Raw genomic sequence first — 21823 nt, forward strand, 5'->3', positions numbered from 1 at the left:
TGCCCAGCCCTTCTGCCCACAAGGGTGGGAGTGAGGTACCTACACCCACCCCCAACATACCCTGTTACGCCTTGCTCCCACCCTCATGGGCAGAAGGGCCAGCCCCGCTAGCACAGGGCAGGGCTGCTGCTGCAGTATTCCCTGGCAGCTCACTCCCTCCAGCCAGCAGGTAGAAAAGCTGGGGGCTGGGGTGGAGCTGCAGCTGGGCAGGGGTGCAGAGTGTGGGGCTGGGGCTGGTGCTGGCTGCAGTGCGGGGCCCTCGCCCAAGGATGCGGGGGCAACACAGAGCTTGGGTGGGCAGGGTGCGGGTATGAGGGGCGAGGGGTATGGGGACCCCTCCCACACGCCACCCCCATGGTGCACAGCCCTGGCAAGCAGCAGGGGGAAGCAGCAGGAGCAGGGGGTCTGTGCTCTGCTTGGTGCTGGTGCCTGGTTCTGGCCAGCGCTGTGAGGAGTGCAGGCCCCGCAAGGCCATTTGTTTCCCCGGCACTCCCTGAACTTGCGCAGCACAGAAAAGAAGCCCCAGGCACTGGAGCGGACTGGGGAGGGGAAAGCAGCTGGTTCCAGCACCTGGGGCTTCTCTCCCATGCTTTGCATGTGCAGGGAGTGCTGGGGAAACAAACAGCCCACTGGGGTCTGCACTCCTCACCGCGATGTGAAGTGCTGGCTAGAGCCAGGCAACAGCACCCCCACCTGCTGCTGTGCCACGGGGGGAAGTGTATAGTCAGGTGCCTACACCCCTCCCACCCTCCCTTACACCCTACAAACCACACGCACACACACACAGATACACCCCCCCCGCCCTGTTGCCTATAGGAGAGGACAGTGTGTTCCAGAGCCACACACCCACATCCCACAAATGCCACACAACCTCCCAACATACCCTATGCCCCCCCACACATAGCCACACCCCTTACACATTCCCCATGCACACCCTCATACACACACACACACCCCAGCCACCATACACACAAACCCACCAACACCCACCGTACATACCCAACCACCACTATACACACACACACCCCATACACATACCCCACTGCCACACACACCCAACCAACACCACCCCCCACACAGAATATACAGGAGTAAGAATTTATTTTTGAGTTATTGTGCAATCACCTCTCTATACAGTATACAAACACAAATCATGGCAAAAATATTTTTTGTGATAAAATTAAAGTATGTTATAGTAGCTGTTTGACTTTTAGTGCAAGATTTAGTTTTTCATGGTTCAAAGATGACAACCCGCCCCCCCCCCCGAAGTATTTCTGGGGGGGAAGGAGAGGGACTTCTCGTGGCAAAGGTCAGGTCTTAGGAGTGGGACTTTCAGCCCCAAGATGGCAGTCAGGGGCAGGACACCTGCCAGGGGGTGGGGCTATCCATGAAGCCCTCGACAACTCACTAAACCTCATTAAGCAGCCCTACACCCAAAATAATTGCCGGCTCCTGATTCAATCCAACCTGCCTCTGGCAGGATCATCGCTATCTAAACCATCCTATGTAAACTTCTAAACTCTACCTAAGACTATCATCAGTCTTGATACAACACAGACCTAACACCCTAACCACCACAGATAAAGCAGGGGAACCACAAGAGCTGCTTCTATAAAATGTTGTCAATATGCTCAAGAGGTCCAGGCAGAGGGCCACGCTCCCCACTACAGAGGAAGGCAAAACCCCTCACAGTCCATACCAATCTGACTGTGAGGTAAAATCCCTTCCTGACCCCAATATGGCAATCAGCCTGACCCTTAGGCAGAGGGGCAAGACCCTCTAGCCAGGAACCTCTGGCTTTGCTCCCAGCAAATGCACTAGCACATCCACTTTTCAGCTGTATTGCACTGCTTACTCAGGTTGAATCTGCAATCCACCAAAACTTGGAGATCAGTGGTGGCTAAACTTTTTGGCAGGTATACCGTAAGTTAAGCTCCCCCACCTCTGAGTGCTGTTCTGATCCCTATTCTCTACAGGCATATCTGATTGAGTTTGCACCCCAGAGTGTCAAAACTGAGGGTGGACTCAAACCTCCAGGCATGTGGAATGAATTGGGGCAGAATGTTGCTGTGAGAAAAGTGTCACCATGAATGAGAATCCTAAATTCAGTGGTGGCAACATGGAAAGGTTAACCTGGCTCTTGGCAGTGGCACCTGACACTTTCCTCTTGCAGCAGCCTCCTGTCCACACTCCACTCTAGACAGCTGGAGATTTGAGTCCTGCTGCCTCTATTCCAGCGCCTTTTTTTATTGAGTGCCCAGGGATTGCATGCTATACACACAACCTGCATGTGCCAGTTGTGCCATACCCCAGCTTAGGCACCCCTGCTCTAGATCTTTCTCATCAATGCTATTGGCCATTCTGCATTTATCTCCCATCATGTAATTGCGCTTTTGGTTACTTTTCCCTAGGTGCAGCACTTTATTGTAAGAGGGAGAATGTATGACCCCATGTTGTTCATGTTCCTCTACTTTGGGAAAGTTCCACTATGTTAAGGGCTGCTCAGTGTAAATAGGCCCTAAGTAGCTTCTGGGCTTCTGCTCTGAGCGTAAGACAGATTTTTCAAATACACGGCTTGCTTTTACACAGGCAGCTAGCCTCACTGAAATCCTCAGTGAAAGTGTGTGTGATGGTGAAGTATGTAAGTAAGGGTTTGCCAGACTTGCCCTGCATTTGCATAATGGTTCGATAGCATGGTATAACATCATGGTGCTCTAAGATTATCCCAAAGAAAAAGTCTAAAAATAGAAAACTGTTCAGTTGTTTTGCAGATTTCATATCACATGTTAATACTGAATTATGTCAGCAATAATATTTGACAATCATTCATTTCTTAATTGTATTTATATTTAATTAATAAAGTCTGATCTCAGGTGAAAAATGTATGAGTCATTCATGTTTTAATTGTATTCATATTAAATTATATAAAAGTCAGATCCCAGGAAGAAAATATATATACGAACTAGGAGACATGTTCTCAGTGGTAGTAGATAACAGAACAAGGAGCAATGGTCTCAAGTTGCAGCAAGGGAACTTTAGGTTACATGTTAGGAAAAACTCTCTCACTAGGAGGGTGGTAAAACGCTGGAACAGGTGACCCAGAAAGGTTGTGGATTCTCCATCTTTGGAGGTTTTTAAAACCCAGCTAGACAAAATTTTTGCTGGGATGATCTAGTTGGGATGGTCCTGCTTTGAGCAGGGGGTTGTAGCAGATGACCTTGTAAGTTCCTTCCAACCCTATTTTTTTTCTGTGTTAGATAGGTGTTTTGTGCTGCACGACTTGCACCATGTGCACCTTTTGCTTTATCTATAACATTAAGATTATTTTTCTTCTAAGAAGAACTATTATACTTTCTCCTTTGAAACTCTGAGTTAAGTTAGAAGATTGCTTTTAGAACCTAGACTCAATCAGTACAGAATGGGCAGGGCTATTGCAGAATTTGTCAGTGTGTCCAACCAGAATGTGGAGACAAGCTTAATTATCCCAATTCAGTTCATGGTTCCTGTGGTGACTGCCAACCAGAGTGCTAGTTATTATCAACTTTTAGAGTGGTTTCTGTGACATGGATATCTGGCCAGTAGGAACTGTATTTATTTCACCAGCTTTGCAAGAAATATCAATAGTGTCATCCTAGGACATATTTGACCTGATGAATTGTAAGTGAAAAGGTCTGTATACCAATATTACTCCCCTTAAATGTCTGGTAGATCAAATATATTCCTACTCCGGTCTTATTTTCCATGCTGGAGTGTGGCAACTGCTACACACCAGCAGCCTCCTGCATCTCATGCATCTGTATCCCCGCGTTTAAAAATGGCAGCTGGGGTGCTTGAACTAAAGCTCATCAAATGAGCTTTAATTCAAGTGTCCCTGTCACCATTTTTAAGCATGGGGATGCTGATACATGAGGTGCAGCAGTGCTTTACTTAGAGCAGTTCTTGGAGCCCCCCCTCACACCCCTGAAGCATGTGTAAAAGTGCCCTTAAAAACCAGGCACAGCCATTACTGTGCATTACGGCATCTTAATGCATGTTTCTTTAGTACCTGACAGTGGAGGTACTAAATTTAATGCACATTACAAAAGCATCTTAATGCACATGTATATATGCTCACTGTTATATGTATCATTTCACTTACCATGTAGATTTTTACCTTTTAATATATTATAGCTGCTAAAGCAACATTATAAATGCACAAAACAGCATCAGAGTCCCTATATCTTCAGCAAATATTTGTTGAAGAAATCTTCTCAGGTAAGATTGTCTAACTCCTATCTTTTAAACTTATACCTCACTGACAATCAGTTCACCTGATCTAGCCTATCTAATTCACCTCCAAACAAAGTAATAGACTTATTCAGAAAATAAAGTTCTCTAAGGACCTAAATAGAATATTATAATCCATGGAGCCACTGGTGAGGATTAACTTTTGAAAAGCAAACTTCCTGTGTACTGGGGTCATGTCATTATGATACTGTATTCTGTGTTCAATTACTGAATACTACTTCAATTCATTTAACACTAGGTATGTTAGATTCAAGTCTATTTATTATGAACATTTCATTTGCATAGAAGATTTACAGTGTTTTATTAATCCATCACCTGGACTCTCCAAAAATATGATGAATGATCTGCATAAAATGCTGCTCTTTATACACTTTAGGTGGTTTGGCAATTAACGGTTCAAACCTTCACTGCTATATTGAATCAAATGCTTTTTCTTTTTTAATACAGATCCAAATCCTAGAAGAGTTCTACTGTATCATAAAAAACCTGATAAATTTAACGTGATAAATCTAAACATTTGACAGCATTACTTCTACCAAGTTATTCCAAAATGTACCTTATTTGCAAAACCAGAAAGAAAAAAGTGCTAGAACCAACATTTGATTAATGAAAAACCATCTAAAGCTGCTCTATGCCATTTTATTTCTACAGAGTCATATTTCAGACATCTTTAAAGCAATGGATAGGCTGGGGATTTTTTCTCAAAAACATTTTATTAAAAAAAAACAAACTGACAACAGAGCTTGTTCAATGCACCATGGCTGTGAACTAGAAGCAGCTATGAAACGCATCATAGTTCGCTTTTCTTGGATGAACAGATGCTTCTTCAATTATAAAAGTGTAAACTGGTGAAGATTGAATCCCAGCAATGAAAGTAATATAAATACATGTGTCATTGCTCACAGCACATATGAGTACAACTACAGCAGCAAGCAACACCTTGTTACCAGTAAAGAGAGACAGACAGTTAATGTTGTATACTGTATTACATTGTATTCACATTACATTCAAAAGATATTACATTTTCCAATTTTGTTTCAATACTACTGCTTACCATAGCTGTGTACCAAATATTTTGGTTGATCTTTAAATATTTCAAGATTGCTAAAGTCATCACTTTTTTAATAGAAGAATAAAACCACTGTATTCAAATGCTGACCTTTTTACTTTGCTATATAAGCCCATTAAAAACACCAAAAAACAAACCCCAAACCTAAAAAGCTTTAAAATATCAATTTTAAAGGATACTTTCTGCTATATCCTTTATTATAAATGTTACCAAGACAAAGGCAGAAACCAAAAATCAATTTTTAATATATTTCTTCCTACCACAGGGCATCAGAAACATTAATGGTTTCTGCATCTACACGACTACTATTATAAGCTTTTCTCTTCTGACATATGCCTTTAAAAACATGATTAATGAATAATTGTATATACATTTTAAGCAGTTCTGGATATAAATTAATTTTTAAAATGTGCTAGACACAAACTACTTTCTACTGTTTGTTTCCCCAAACTAGATTTTGATATTTACATAGCTGCTGAAACTTAGGCAGGTGCACATTAGGCCTGTATTCGCTTCGGATTCAGCCGATTCTGGGGACAGTGATTCGATTCGGTGATTCAAATCACCGTTCTGATTTGTTTCGGCTGAATCTGCCAGGCCAGGCCCATCCCCTGCCCCTTTTCCAGCCCAACAATGGCTGCCCTGCCCACCCCAGCTCCCAGCACTTGGGGGAAGAAAAGCCCCAGCTCAGCAGGAGCTGACGGGTGGGGGGTGATCCCTGCTGCCCCCCACTGCCCCATGATGTGTGGGGGGCACTGCATGAGCCCCTAACCCCCCCCTCTGTGCCCCCAGCTCCCTCATGGGTGCCCTGCATGGGCCAGCTCTGGCCCTTTAAGAAAAAAAAACACCTGAAGAAACCCTGGGACTCATCACTTCTGCTGGCGAGGGCCATCCCTGCTGCCCCCTGCCATGTGGGGGGCTCTGCAGGAGCCCCTGAACCCCCAAGGCTGCATCAGGAGTGGTGAGTCTTGGGGCTTTTCTCCGCTTTTTTTTTTCTTAAAGGGCCAAAGCCCTGGCAGGTGGGGCAGCCATGGAGGGGGCCATGGAAGCTGGGGGGGTGGGGTTGAGGGGGCTTGTGCAGAGCCCCCCCATGCAGCATGGGGCAGTGGGGATCACCACCCACAAAGCAGCACTCGGTGAGCACTGGGGCTTTTCTTTAAAGTACCAGGAGCTGGGGCAGGCAGGGGCAGCCATGTGGGGGCTGGGGAGTGGGCGGGGGTCAGGGGGGTTGGCAGGGGTCCCCCCATGGTTCCCTCCTCCCTTCCCCAGCCCCCTCTCCCCCTCCTCTAGTACTTACCAGCTCGGAGTGGCTGCAGTTCCTTGCTGCAGCCACTGGGACTGCCCAAATCATCAAAGCTCTCCAAATCTTTGCTGAAGCTTCGGAGAGCTTTGAATTGATTCAGACCTTTAAATTGATCCCCTGATTCGATTCACATTCGGAGATTCAGCCACCGAATTGGGCTGAATCTCCTCTGAATCGAATCACCACCCAAAGCTTCACACAGCCCTAGTGCACATTATAAAATGCTTCATATTTTATATTAGCCTACCTAATCCCTAATAAAGAGAACATGCAGGTAGGAATAGAAAAAGTCTCAATTTTGGAGCCACTTCAATAGTGTGGTGTTAAATTAGCTCACTAAAGTAAATCTTTCTGAAGGTTTTTGTAAGTCTTTTAAACTTTTAATGACACAAACTCCAAGATTATATGATTAAGACTGATCGGTGCCACTGAAAATAGTCATTACAGCAAAAGTGTCAGGAAGTAGCTCCAACACGAGAAACATCAGTGAGAGTTACTGAGTAGTCTTGTGCATACTGAGTATATCTTGTTGTGGGCAAAGGGGTCTCTAACTTCTATTTTATTTTTTCTGAACTGAACAGTCTTTCTTCTCATTCATATACTTGCAGCTTTCTGATATATTTATTTTTTAAATCCTTTCCTGGCCATTTCTTGTTCCAGACCACCCGCACCACTATTCTATCATATTTATGGAGTCCCAGTCAAGATATCCTAAAACAGTCATTAGATTTATATAACTTACTTTTGGAAGATATCAAGAAAAATTCTCAAATCTTACAGACCCGAGTCCTGATCATGTATATATAATAAATTATATATATTTACACCATGTGTATGCATTTATATGGGACTATTCTGGCTGTACCAAAGTCATTAGACAGAACTGTCACTATGGCTAGGGACAGAAATTATGCATAAATTAGTATAAGTGATTGGAAACTGGTTTAAATCTGTAGCCCAACAGAAGTTCAGTGCACATGAACTGATTTCAGAATGGCCAGAACTAGTTTAAAATAACCTTGATGTAGTATCAGACTTAACTGGTTTAAGTTAAATCAGTTTATTGAACTTCTGTTCCAGATCCCCTCCAGATTCAAGTTAACTCACACTCCCCCAGCATCCCAGGATGCTCTGCACCTCCCCTGCAACCCCACCCCCCCTCTTGCAGGGTGGGCAGCTAACCTTGGCCCAAGCTGTCTGCTCCAGCCCAGTAGGGAGGTGTGCTTTAGCACCCCCTAGCATCTGGCTTGGGCCACTGCAGGCATGTGGCTACATTTCCAGAAACAAATATGAATGTCTGTTCACTTGCTTACTGGTTCAAGCTGTGTAGACAGCTTGGACTAACACGCAAAAATTGAATTGATTCAGCCTTGGGCTTTTTGTCTGCCTGTATTTAGACTATATGTATACAAAGGCAAAGTCTACACTCTTCCTCAGTAACCGTAGTTAAAGTGAGCAGTCTGGCAGCTCAAATCAGCCCCCTCCCAGATTACCTAGAATGTATGCATCTCACGGTCTATTTAAAGTCTGCTGCAAACACCTGCACGTTACTGTGGCATCTGCACACCAATGGCCAATCAGTAACACAAACCTCCAAAGGCCACTTTCATGCTGTGTGCACTTTTCACATTGCTGCAACCAAGACTTGTATTGGGATCTTTGCTGCACTTAGAGTAGTTTCCATAGGTGACCTGAAATAATGCTGTTTTTTTGCCTGCCAGGGTGAGTGCTACAAAACTTAATTCAGCTCGAAGTCACTCTAGACATAGCTTGCAGTTAAAACCATTTTTCTATAACACACCAAAGGCATGAGTGCCTGCCAACAAACTGTTTTTAAAGTGACCTTTTAAGAAGTGGATCAAAAAAAAAAAAATCAACAGAAACCTACAGGACCTGGGAGGTTTCCTATCTTTGAAGAGTAGAAAAAAAAATCCAAAAGCTTTCAAATTAATCTCATAAGTGCTGTTTAAAAAAAAAAGTATTTAAAAAAGAAAAAGGTAAATGTAAATGTATCTTTCAGTTACATTTCCTATAAAGATTTTTATATTTGTCGGGTCATGTTATAAACTGTAAATTCTACCATAACAGCTTGGAAGAGTACAAAAACAATCATAAGTGGGGATTTCTATAATGCCTGGATCTGTTCTGGCTCCTACAGCAGTGATATAAATGCTTGCAATGCCTGCGCATACTGTGAATATATCTGACTTCTGGCACTGCCTTGGCACAACCAGGTGAGTTAAGATTACTTCTGTCCCTAGCTTTACTGGTAACCATAACGTCATTAAAATGTAGATTTCTGTCTGGGAACAACCACAGTCAAGCTATAGGCTCTGTAATACTGTTGTAGTAAAACCTGTTAAGCTTTAGCAATAGAGACTTATCTCAGTAAGTAATACATTTCCTGGAAGGAATGTAGCCTTCTTAAAACAAAGTGTGAAACGTGAAGTCTCTCAAGAGGAAAAGATTTTGTTCACTTTTTCATGTTAATCTTTGCTACCTATTGATATCTTCTTCAGCATGTTGCTGAATACTAGAAAATTTCAAGTAAACAACCAGAAGGTAAAGCTTTTACTGGCACATATCTGAGCATTAATTGAAATGCCTTAAGGCAGAGTAAAAATGCTTCTAAAACATTTACGTAAGATAAATAGAACTCCAATAAGAAAAAAGAGGATGGGGAAGGGCCATACAGAACAGTTTGCTTTACAGCTCTCTACATCAATTAGCCTTTAAATACTAGGACTTTTTGACTTAACTCTTCAAAATTAAAATGCTTTACAAAGAATCCTGAGGTCAGAGACACGACTCAGCTCAGTGAGGTATTACTGGAAATATTTTTTTATACAAATAATACTTTATAGGATTTTTATAGCATTCATTTTAGAAGACAGTTTTTTCTTCTTGGGAGTCTAGAGCCTGGTATATTTGCCAGTGAAACCTTATTTATATTTTATATTCAGATGCATTCTCTATAGGTACACAATAACATTCACAGCAGATTATATTCAATTATTACTGAGTCATAATTTTCCTCTTATAGGCTGCTTCAGACGTAGAAAAAAAAAAGCACTTTAAACTCTGCGCACCCCTGCACCAAGCCCAGCACATGCCCAGAAGACTAATTGTGTTAGTTGGACCCAGCACATCCACATCTGTATAGATCAGGCACTTTAGTGGGGCTTTTTTTGGCGCTTTTATCTAACAGCTGATTGAACCAGCTGTTAGATAAAAGTGCCCAAAGGCCCTAGTGAAGTGCCTGATCTATACAGACACTGCAGACCCATGTTGAACTATCATGCTGCTTCTTCTGATAAAGCAGTTTTGTTTTGTTTTTCATGTCTGTCAGCAGCCAGAGTGTCTGCTGAATTATTAAAAGAATACCTTTATAGTTAACTTATGACATTAAGCACAAAATTACTTCAAATGACAGCCTAGGGTCATTTGTCCCTCCTCTGCTTCTGGTTCTGCACTTTCATAGAGGTGTATAGAGATGAGTATATCCCCCAATTATGCTGCCTTCAAGTCCATGAAGTTAGCTCTCACCAGAGCAGGTTGGGGGCGGATAGCTGACCTCCACAATGCACCAACTTAGGAGAGATGAGCTGCTTGAAGGAGGATAGTGATTTGTTGCTGGTATAGGCCAGCATCAAGCTGCCACTCCCAAGGAGCAAGTAGGATATAGGATTCCCTAGTGGGCTGGGCCATAATCACAAAAATGCTGTCACTGTGACTTCTTCCTCGTTTGCCCACCTAAAGTATTTTGGTGTAATCCATATGCCAGATGAGTACGCAACACCCTCCTCCTAGCTGTATTTCTATATATAAAACTGTCTTATCATCACTACTTTTGTCCCTTTACCACAGCTCACAGTCTGGTAGGTATGTGGGGCATGGTTAAATGGATATAATGGTTAAATTGTGTCAGTGGATAGTCACATGGTTAAATGATTTTGTGGTTAAATAGATTCATTGGCTATAAGACACAGATCTAATAGGCATGCACGTAAGAGAGTCAAAAAGTTTGGGTTGAGTTTTGGATCCCTCTTTAGTCTGTAAGAAATTTCATAAACTGGTTGTCAGCAGCTCCCATAATTACATCACAGCTGAAGTGATTATGAAATTGTTTTTGCCCCTTATGAAAACATTCTTCTAAAAGGTTACCAAATTGCGAACCTCTTCTTTTTCAAAATCACTTCCAACTCCTATTATTGCTAATGAAGTTAATACAAATGAGATGAGTACCTTTACCAAGTATATCTTCACTTGGAAGTGATGCTGCCCCAAATAAAAGTAACTGCCATGTCCCATGGTTTTCAGTGAGCCAATGTGGCAGGCACAGTATCTTTTCAGTATTGGACAGAATATAGGGAAGAGCTGAGAGCTAGAGAAGGTACATGTTGAGAGTCAAGTAGAGTAGGCTACTAAGATGTCAGAGGTGGATTTACTGCTTATGATAAAGTGTAACAAGTTAGAAGGAAATGAATGAAACAGTTTAGGAGGAAAACGGTTAAGAGGACAGGGACAGGGAAAGCAATGGAAGGGTACGTACTCTATGGTAGTAGAGGGGAAGTGGAGTCCTGTCAAAGCAGGGCACATGGTTTTATGCATATTAAGACTAAGTTTAGACTCTTAAAAGATCATGTAAGCTTTTTTAAGGCAGGGAGGAGAGCTGTGGGTAAAAAGTTGTTTCATCTAAAGAAATAAATTACAAGTTTCAGAAACTGATTCTTTTGGACCACATCAGATCTTTTTCAGCACATCTTTTGAGTGTTGGAGGTCTCTCCTGATTTCTGAGCATGTAGGGTTAGCAAGACTGTACATTTTTAAGGCCAGAGGGAAGATTCTGAACATCTAGTCTGGCTTCTTTAAAAAAAAGGCTGCTAACATCCAGTTGGATTTGAAGACTTCCAGTAATGGAGACTTTACCACCTCCTTCAGCAAGTTATTCCAATGCTTAATTACTTTCATTGTTAAGCATTTTTGCCCCAGTTCTAGTCTGAATTTACTTCACTCTTCTTGGATATTGGCATGCTTTTTTGCTACATCTGTCTACTATTGAAGATACTTTCTCTATAACATAATTTGTAGACAATAATCAAGCAAATTCATATCCCTTTCTTGGTTAAAGTAAATAGATTGATTTTCCCATTCTAAGCCAGGTTTTCTAGATCTTGAATCATTTTGCCACTGGCAGCAATATAGCCAGGATTTTACTCAGGGAGACAGAGTAACTTCAATTTAAATTATAGACATTATATGAAACCAACTGAGACTTATTCCCACTAAGTTTCCTATGAATTTGTTTTTATTCATTTCTTATTTTTAACAGAACTTAGCAATCAAAAGGGAAAACTTTGAAGTTTAATATTAATACCAGATGTTACATTTTTAAACACCAAAACTGTTTTGTAGTACCCTAACCGAAACACTTAAATTATTTATCAAAAGTTATGTTGGTGACTATGGAGTGCTTGGCAAAAGCCAGGTAGTAAATCATGTAATATTATAATCTTATAAGAACTTACATTTTGCATTTTAATTATTTTTAAACAGATATTGTCAGTTTTATGGCCTAAAATAAACAATATAACCCCATATAACAGAAAACATAAACGAGAGATCAGAAAAGAGTAATAAGAATATTGAACGGATGTATTTCCTCTCATTGGAATTCTTTTTATGACTTGTAAATTGCTAGAAAACAAGATAGACTTTTCTTTCTTACAGTTTGGGGCACTGAGTTTTTATGTTATTTGTATCAAGAGTGGTTGCTGCTCACAGGGGACACAGAAGAGTTTTGTGAGAGCCACCCTCTAGCTGAAGCTCTCCGAAGCTAAAAGCAACCTATAACTTCATCCAAAGAACCAAATTCCATAAATGGGCTTACAGCAGCCATGCTTTAGATACAAAGAGACCTGTTATACATATTTCTCCGCGAGTTATACTTGATGGGGGGATATTTTTAAATACAATTGAAAAAGCACTTTTTGCAATGAATAAACATATACTAAAACTAAATGGAATCTTCTTTTAATAATCCCCATTGCCTTTTAGTAATAAGGTATAATTTTTATCATATATGGGTCCAAGTTTGATTCCTCATATTTTTTTTCTGCTCTATCTGATTTGCATGGTCTGGTTTGCTTGCAATAATCAGAACTTGATACCTATAAACAAGTAAGTTGTCTAAAACTGAATACAAATGCTATAACAAATCTCCTAATAACCACACTGTTCAGAGGACTGTGTTTATTTTTATTGTTACTAGAACTTGCATTGATAACCAGTTGTTTAAGCTTTATAAATAATTTCCACATAAAACTTTTCTATTAATCTTGGACAAGCCATGAAATCTACTGTTTGTGGTATGACCAACCATGAAATCAAGCCACTTTGTCCATAATTTACTTTGCGTTTTGAAAGTAATAATATTGGAGACATCATAGTAAATTATGTGATATAAATGCAACGCTACACTATAATATGCATGGTGTATGTACTAATGCAACCATTAAACAGAATAGTGTTGCTGCAATATTAATGTAGTTTAGATTATAGCAAGCAGAACTAATATACATTAGGTTAGATCATTTTCCTTCAATAATTACTAGAATACTGCATTGTCTATAAGGAACTGCCATCCACATTCAAGAAACATAAGTAACACCATCTATCTAGTATTTCAGAATCATAAGAACACAGCTGGCCTCTCTGAAGACTAAGCTCCTGCTGAGTAATACTGCACATTTCATGAACACTAGAGATTTAAGTTTCACTGTTTTGGTCCTTTCAACCACTTGTAGATAGTAACATTAGTGACATGAGAAACTATTAGAGAAATGCTTCTCACCAAGGCTGATCAAAAGAAAAGATTTCACCTAGGTACTTCAGGTACTGTATATCTGAGGCTTCTTTCTTTCATAATTTCTTTACTCAAAAAATTAAGAGAGGAGGAAGGAAGCTTTTCTATGTGCTGTTGAAAGGCAGAGGTTTTCCCAGTCTTATGAATGCTGCTCTTAATCAGCAGAATTGATTAAAAGAACACTGCCCAACACACACCAAAAAAAACCCAACAACAAACCAAAAACGTTTTTAATAGGTTTTTAGCTTAAGCTAGAAGATAATAGGGCTGTGTGACACTTCAGGTGCCGATTCAATTCGGAAGAGATTCAGCCCAATTTGGTGGCCAGATCTCCGAATACGAATTGAATCCAGGGACAAATAAAGGCCTGAATTGATTTGAAGTTCTCTGCATCTATTTGAAAAAGACTCAGAGAGCTTCAGCAATTCAGGCAGTCCCTGCTGGCTGCAGCAGGGAGCTGGACCCGGACTCCATGCTGGTAAGTAGGGGGCAGGGGCGGGGGAAGGAGGAATGGAGGAGGGGAAAGCGGTCCATGGGGGGACCCCTGCCAGGTCCCATACCCTGCCTGCTCTCCCAGCCTACCTGAGTGCCCCCTGACCCCAGCCCACTCTCCTTGTGCACCCCCCCAGGGCTGCCCCGCCTGCCCCAGCTCCTGGTTGTTTAAAAAAAAGCTACTACTCACTGGCTGCTGTTGGGCAGGGGGGTGATCCTTGCTGCCTCCCACTGCCCCGTGCTGCATGGTGGGCTCTGCCATGAGCCCCTTGACCCCACCCGCCATCCCAAAATAGAAAGCCCTGGACTCACCAACTGTTGCAGGGGCCTCGGGGCTCTGGGCGGGGATTCATAGATGCTAGGGTCGGAAAGGACCTCAATAGATCATCGAGTCCGACCCCCTGCATAGGCAGGAAAGAGTGCTGGGTCTAGATGATCCCAGCTAGATGGTTCATGCATATCTAACCTCCTCTTGAAGACCCCCAGGGTAGGGGAGAGCACCACCTCCCTTGGGAGCCCATTCCAGACCCTGGCCACTCTAACTATGAAGTTCTTCCTAATGTCTAGTCTAAATCTGCTCTCTGCTAGCTTGTGGCCATTATTTCTTGTAACGCCCGGGGGCACCTTGGTGAATAAAACCTCACCAATTCCCTTCTGTGCCCCCGTGATGAACTTATAGGCAGCCACAAGGTCGCCTCTCAACCTTCTCTTGTGGAGGCTGAAGAGGTCCAGGTGCCCCAATCTCTCCTCATAGGGCTTGGCCTGCAAGCCCTTAACCATACGAGTGGCCCTTCTCTGGACCCTCTCCAGGTTAACCACATCCCTCTTGAAGTGCGGCGCCCAAAATTGAACGCAGTATTCCAACTGCGGTCTGATCAGTGCCCAATAGAGGGGAAGTATCACCTCCTTCTGTTCGTCATGCATCTGCTGATGCACGATAAAGTGCCATTAGCTTTTCTGATGGCTTCGTCACACTGGCGACTCATGTTCATCTTGGAGTCTACTAGGACTCCAAGATCCCTTTCCGATTCTGTGCCATCAAGCAGGTCATTTCCTAGGCAGTAGGTGTGCTGGACATTTTTCCTCCCTAGGTGCAGTACTTTGCATTTCTCCTTGTTGAATTGCATTCTGTTGTTTTCTGCCCATTTGTCCAACCTGTCCAGGTCTGCTTGCAGCTGTTCCCTGCCCTCCAGCGTGTCCACCTCTCCCCACAGTTTTGTGTCATCCACAAACTTGGACAGAGTACACTTCACTCCCTCATCCAAGTCACTGATGAAGACATTGAAGAGTATCGGTCCTAGGACCGAGCCCTGCGGGACCCCACTGCCCACACCCTTCCATACCGACCCATCCACTACAACTCTCTGGGTACGACCCTCTAGCCAATTCACCACCCACCGGACTGTGTAGTCATCCAAGTCACCGCCTCTTCACTTGTTCACCAGTATGGGGTGGGATACTATATCGAAGGCCTTCCTGAAGTCTAAGTATATGACGTCAACCTCTACTCCTGCGTCCAGGTGTTTTGTAACCTGGTCATAAAAAGAGACTAGATTAGTCAGGCATGATCTACCTGCTACGAACCCATGCTGGTTTCCCCTCAGCATAATTTTTCCTGCTGGGCTCTCGCAAATGTGAGCCTTGATAATTTTTTCAAAGACTTTGCCAAGGATGGAGGTGAGACTGACTGGCCTATAGTTGCCCGGGTCCTCCTTCCTCCCCTTCTTGAAAATGGGGACCACATTGGCTCTTTTCCAGTCCTCCGGGACCTGGCCCATGTGCCACAAGTGTTCAAATATTCCTGCCAGTGGCTGTGCAATGACGTCAGCCAGTGCCTTCAGTACCCTCGAATGGACCTCATCCAGGCCTGCCAACTTAAACGCATCCAGTTCCTCCAAGTGCCTCTGCACCATCTCAGGGTCTATGCATGGTAGTCTGGCGCCCTGCTGCTGCCTCTCTACAATCCCAGTGAGAGACTTGTCTTGCCCCTCGCTTAGGAACACTGAGGCAAAAAACTTATTGAGGCGTTCAGCCTTGTCCCCCCTGTCTGTCACCAATTGCCTCTGCCCATTTAGTAGGGGTCCTATTCCACCCTGGGCCTTCCTTTTACTCCCTATATATCTAAAAAACAATTTCTTGTTATCCTTAACTTGGGATGCCATCCTCAGCTCCATGGTAGCTTTGGCCCGTCTAACTGCCTCCCTACAAGCGCGAGCAGAGGAGGTATACTCCTCTCTAGTAATCTCTCCCCTTTTCCACTTTTTATATGCTCCCCTTTTAGCCTGTAGGCTGCTCTGGATTTCTCTGGTCAGCCAGGGAAGCCTTCTGGCCCCTTTCCCTCTTTTTCCTCGCATCGGGATCGTCTCCCTCTGTGCCCAAAGGATCATTTCCTTAAGGCACAGCCACCCTTCCTGGGCTCCCATCTCTTCAAAACTCCTACTCTGCAGTGTGTCCTTGACTAATCGAGGAGGGGCAGAGCCCCTCCTGCAGTATGGGGCAGTAGGGGGGCAGTGGGGATCACTCCTCCACCTGGCAGCAGCTGGTGAGTGGGGGCTTTTTTATTTCAAAGAGCTGGCATGGACAGGGCAGCCATTGAGAGCAGGCAGGGGATGGGGCCTGTGTGATTCGGAGATTCAGCTGATTCGACAGCAGCTGAAACTCTGAATCAGATTTGGCTGTATTGAATCACTGTCCCACAAGTTGGCTGAAACCAAAGTGAATACTAGCCACTTTGCACAGGTCTAATAGATAACCATGAATGCACTAATCCACTGAAAGGCTTCTTCTGACTACTTGAGAGGCCTTTAGCTATCTACTTACTAGAAACTGTTTTCATTCTCTCTAATACCCAAACCCAGGGGTTTGAACCTTTTTTAATAAGTGTACCCTCAGTGGTTGGATGTGGTGGGGGGGAAGGGGTGGTATGTGGGATGGTGGGTGGCGGCAGCAGCCACCATGTGCGAGTTTCCCCCTGCCCCCCATGTCCAGCTGGCCAGGTGGTGCCTGTGTGGCCTGCAGAGGGGTTACGCTGCCCTCACCACCCCTCCTCCCCAGCCCTGCTCCTGGGAAGTGGTGGCGCGGGGTGGTGGCACTCCATCCACACCAGCCTACATGTACCCCCTAAGGCCTTCCCAAGTACCCCTGGGGATACGCATACCCAGGTTAACAACCCCTGCTCAAACCCAATGCAGAAAGCAAACCTAAAATGGTGGATGGACAGTAAATCCTCACAGGAAATTATAAAGCCACTGAACTGTTGTTGGATTCCTGTTTTGTGTATTTTCAAGTTTGGGAAATTTGAGGGGGGACTTTTCCTTGGGAGAGGAGTTTTAATTGTTGAATCCTCAGTTACAAGGGGTCTATCAACCTCGAATTTTCTGGTTTCCAAAGGTGAGGCCCCATGATTAGAACTGTGATGAAAGGACAAACATTTTTAATTCAATTTTATTAAAATGATTCTATTTAGTTTAAAGACTGTCACAAAATGTGGAGGAAATTACATTATGGTTAAAATAAGGCATGTGAAAGTTCAGAAAGATAATATTGTGAGAGATTTTGCTTTCTAGAGCTGGAGAAGCAGCATTCTCACCTTAGCTTCTTATGTCTGTATGCTTATCCCAGCTTTGTACAACCTATTTGTAAATTTCGTACTTCACACTAGCCTCTTCTCTGAGCTTCCCTTCTCTGTATCAGGGCACAACTTATTCTTCTTTATTCAGATCTCTCATATCAACCCATGTCATTTGAGCACTACAACTGTGAAGAAAGTTGTTAGACTAAAACATTATCTATAGCAACTCCCTCCCTAAGGTCTCTGATTACAACTTGTCTTTTTTCCTCCATCTTTTCTATATTCTCCAGTGACCTCTACTTTTGCTAATGTGGGTCTATAGGGGTGCTATTTTTTCACTAAAAAGTTATACTGGCAAAAACCCTAGTATAGATACAGTTACACCAGCTCAGAAGTGCTTTTCCAAGCATAGCTTATTTGATTCAAAGTGGGATAAGTAGTATCAGCTAACATCCCATTTGGATGATATAACTGCATCTGTGTTAGGAGTAGTTTGCCAGGATAGCTATTCTGGTATAGTTACACAAGCAAATCTTTTAAGTGTAAACAAGGCCCAAGACAGCAATTGTGTATTTTATAGCACTGAACAATGTATTGGTGCTTACAAGATAGTAACATATTCCATTATTTACTGAGAGCTGATGGCTGGATGAACTCCCAGCTGAGAAGCAGACTACCCTTGCCAGCCAAACGGCTATTCTGAAACAAAGGATTTACATGGCAGACAAGGGGTGACAGAAGAACCCTGACATCCTACCGAACTACTTGCTTCCTTTACTTTTCAAGCTCTAAGTGTGGTAAATGCTAGCTTTTCTGTTTGCTCTCTCCCACGAAGACTCTTTGAGCAGCTCCAGAGGGAGAAGAGTGGAGCTCTATACTAGCAATACTCTCCGCGTATGTTTATACCACATCCCTGGTATTCTCAGGAAAGGATGTTCTTGAGAGCATCCTTCCCATTCACTCCTGTTTGTATGCACCAATCTGGAAATGAAGCAGTGAAGCTACTCTAGGGGAGTTACTCAAACAGTCATTCTTGATTCCCCCCCACAAACTCTACCAGGGACCCCCTTGGGGTGGTATTCTCAGGCTAGAAAAAGACACTTTCTTTGGGCTGTGTTCAGTTGCCCTGTGACATCTGCTTCAGTGATGTCTACAGACATTGCCAGGGCTACAGTCCCTCAGGGATCAGTCCCCTGCCCCTCCTAGGGCTTCTTCTGGGAAAGAGCCCCAGGCAATGCACCCAACTTGAGGCACCTGCTTGCAAGCAGAGCAAATCCCCAGTTGCAGATGTGTTCCCTATGTGGGGAAATCCCTCTCAGGGGATTCTAGCCCTCTCTGTCTGCCAGCATATGGCGGGGAACTGCTCAAATTGTTCTCACCTCCGTACTTGCAGACCAGGCAGGCCAGAGGCATTTCTCTGCAGGGGATTCAAGAATGGGGCCTGGGGAATTCCCATAGGGATCCGCCTGCTCCACACCTGCACACTGCATCCTGACCTGGGGTGCAGCAGCATGCCAGGACCCAGGGTGCTTTGCTTACTGCCTCACTCCAGTTCAGGGCACTATGTGAAAGTGGAGGGGGGGGAACCCCTATAGAAGTTTCCCTCTCTGTGCTTCCAGACACCTGCTGGGGAAATCATTCTCCCGGCATGTGTCAGTAAGCATGGAAGAGGGACCTCACATAGGGGTCTCCATCTCACACCCCTCCACTTGCACATGGCATCCCAACCCAGGGACTGGCTGCAAGAAAAATATGATCCCTCTTGAATCCCCTGAAAAGTGATTCTCCAAGTTTCCCCAGTCTACATGCACAGAGAGGGAAATCCATTTGGGAGTTCCCCACTTTGTGTTTAGAGATGCACACTGGCAGAATCCTCTGCAACAAATTCAGATAGGACCTGAAACAACCCAGCCTTACAGGACTCTATAGGAGGGGCACTTCTCCAAGCCAGGGTTTCCCCCAGTTGCAAATGGGTACCCCAAGTTGGGTGACACAACTGGGGCCCCTTTCCTCTGGGATTTATCCCCTGAAGCTAGGAGAGGCCCTACCCGGGGTGGCTGGAGAGTGCAAGGAGCCCTGGGCTGGCCTGCACTCTCTCAACTTAAGTGAACAGACATCAGCCCCCAAAAGGCAGCACAAATTATTATTAGGCTTGTTGCTGCCACAAAATTTAATCTATCATGATGCAACAAAGAGGTATGATGTCTATTTGCTCAGCTTTTGTGCCCCCATGAAAATGTTCATGGCAGCACAAAATCAACGTATTTTTGCAGCCTCAGTTAAGTGTGTATGAATGGGAGCAAGTAAACAGAATGTGGTAAGAAGAATCTCTCTGGGAACACCAGAGATGGCAAATCATGTTTATCCTCACAGAGGATGGAGAAGGTAACCTGGGAACCTGCTCTGCTTTTTGCTTCATTCTTTCTAGTGAAGAGGAAGCCCCTGTGGTTCAGTGGTAGAATCCTTGTTTATTACACAGGAGACCTGGGTTTGATTCCCAGACATGTATATAACTACAGCTATAGAAGCACCAAACATGTGGACTCTGTTTGGTCTTTGGATTCTGTCTCAGTGGCCTAAAGGGAGGATGGAAGGTCTGGGCAGTCTCCACTCCTCCAAAAATTTCTGCCCAAGCATATGCATTGAAGGTGTAGGTGTCCCTCATGTATATACTGTGATCCAGGAGGATTGATGGTTGCCACTCTCAGTGGACAAGTAATTTTCCAAGCCAATTCCATTCCAGACTACATCCATGCTGGTACAGCAATACTGGAAGATCTAGATATTATCTGTTCTACCTTCCCTAAACTGCACTCTAAAATCTAGATGGCATCTGTCCCAGAGGCTGCTTGCTTTCTTTTCCTCTCTCCATTCCCAACCAAGACTGCATTGGAAAAGAAGTCATTAAGCAGATATTTGTTAAAATGAAAGGCTATTTAGCAGATTTAAAAAAACCAACCCCCCCCCCACCCGAATTTAAGCAGTTGCTTCCTCACAGCCTACAAGTGCCTAACATGGAAACAAAACTGCTAATGGATTCTTCAGTCAAACAGGACTCTACAGTCAAACAGGCAAAGGTATAACAATCCAATGACTCAAAGATGAAGCTGAGAAAATTCAGACAAGAAATAAGGCAAGAATTTAAGTGAGTATAACTGGCCACTGGAACAATTTATTAAGTGTTGTGTTGAATTCTCTGTCGCTGGCAATTTTAAAATAAGATTGCATATTTTCTATAAGATTTGCTATTGTTAAAACAAGAATTAATCCTGGGAAGTTCTGTGGCCTGTGTCATGCAAAAGGTCAGACTAGATGTTCACATTGGTCCCTCTGGCCTTTATGAATTATAAAGCTATGAAAAGAAGGAATGTAATTGATGAAGTTTAGCCCCATTAGCCCCTCATTACCAGCTGCCACAGTCATTGTTAATCATTAACTCTGAATTACTGCTTATCCAAATGACATTTTTTCTCTCTGATAATATACACATCATGGTTGTCCAACCTCTAAGCCCCAGGGGCCAAACGAGGTCAGGCCCACCAGGCCACACACATACTCCCCCAGACCTTGGTGCACAGTGTACCTACATGAGTACCCACCACATCCACCACTGCATAAGGTATCCCACCCCCAGGGTACTGTGCAGGCATGTGAACATAAAATCCCCCCATCACCTCCAACTCACTGCAAAGTGCAGATGTGCCAGCATGATTCTGCCCCCACACCCCCTGCTGCAATGTGTACCCTTGCAGGCACTCCCTCTACTGCTGCACAGGGTGCATCCCCACCATTGCTCTACCCAATGGGTGCGATCCCCCACACGCAGCTCTATTTCTCCCAGCTCCTGCATGTGGCCTGCAGGCTATCAGATAGACAGCCCTGATATACATTATGGCACAGATCTAATTTTGTCTCTAAAACATTTAAGTGGTATTTTTACAGCTTTTAGGCATGTAAGTCACTAAATGTCATCTAAGTCTTCCTAAGACATCTAGATTCATTGTGCAGCCCTACTGTGGCCCTAAAAAGATCTCTAGTCATCTAGACCTGGACTACTAAATATGCTCAGAAGCTAGCTTGAATAGCCACCTAGACATATCACTCCAGTATCTGTTGCAATCCAATTTTATCTGGGAAATACATAATTCCACATAAACCCTCGATTTCCTAGGTGGAGAAAATCCATGAAGACCAGCTGTTTAAAACAGCTCAGTGAAGGAAAAGTCCTGCATCTCT

The 21823-nt window shown here is 43.7% G+C and overlaps 1 protein-coding gene and 1 long non-coding RNA gene across 2 annotated transcripts in view; one reads left to right on the forward strand and one right to left on the reverse strand.

The window, feature by feature from the left end:
- PPARGC1A (PPARG coactivator 1 alpha) overlaps nt 1-21823 on the reverse strand; it is a 563553-nt gene that overhangs the window by 153676 nt on the left and 388054 nt on the right. The window lies entirely within an intron of this gene.
- Nucleotides 1-21823, forward strand: part of LOC109281350 (uncharacterized) — a 64339-nt gene that overhangs the window by 36231 nt on the left and 6285 nt on the right. The window contains exon 3 of the long non-coding RNA XR_002087963.2: nt 8748-8893. This is a non-coding gene — a long non-coding RNA (uncharacterized LOC109281350). The remainder of the gene's footprint in view (nt 1-8747; nt 8894-21823) is intronic.

The sequence above is a fragment of the Alligator mississippiensis genome, chromosome 2 (genome assembly GCF_030867095.1).
Source record: "Alligator mississippiensis isolate rAllMis1 chromosome 2, rAllMis1, whole genome shotgun sequence".
NCBI classification, from domain to species: Eukaryota; Metazoa; Chordata; order Crocodylia; family Alligatoridae; genus Alligator; species Alligator mississippiensis.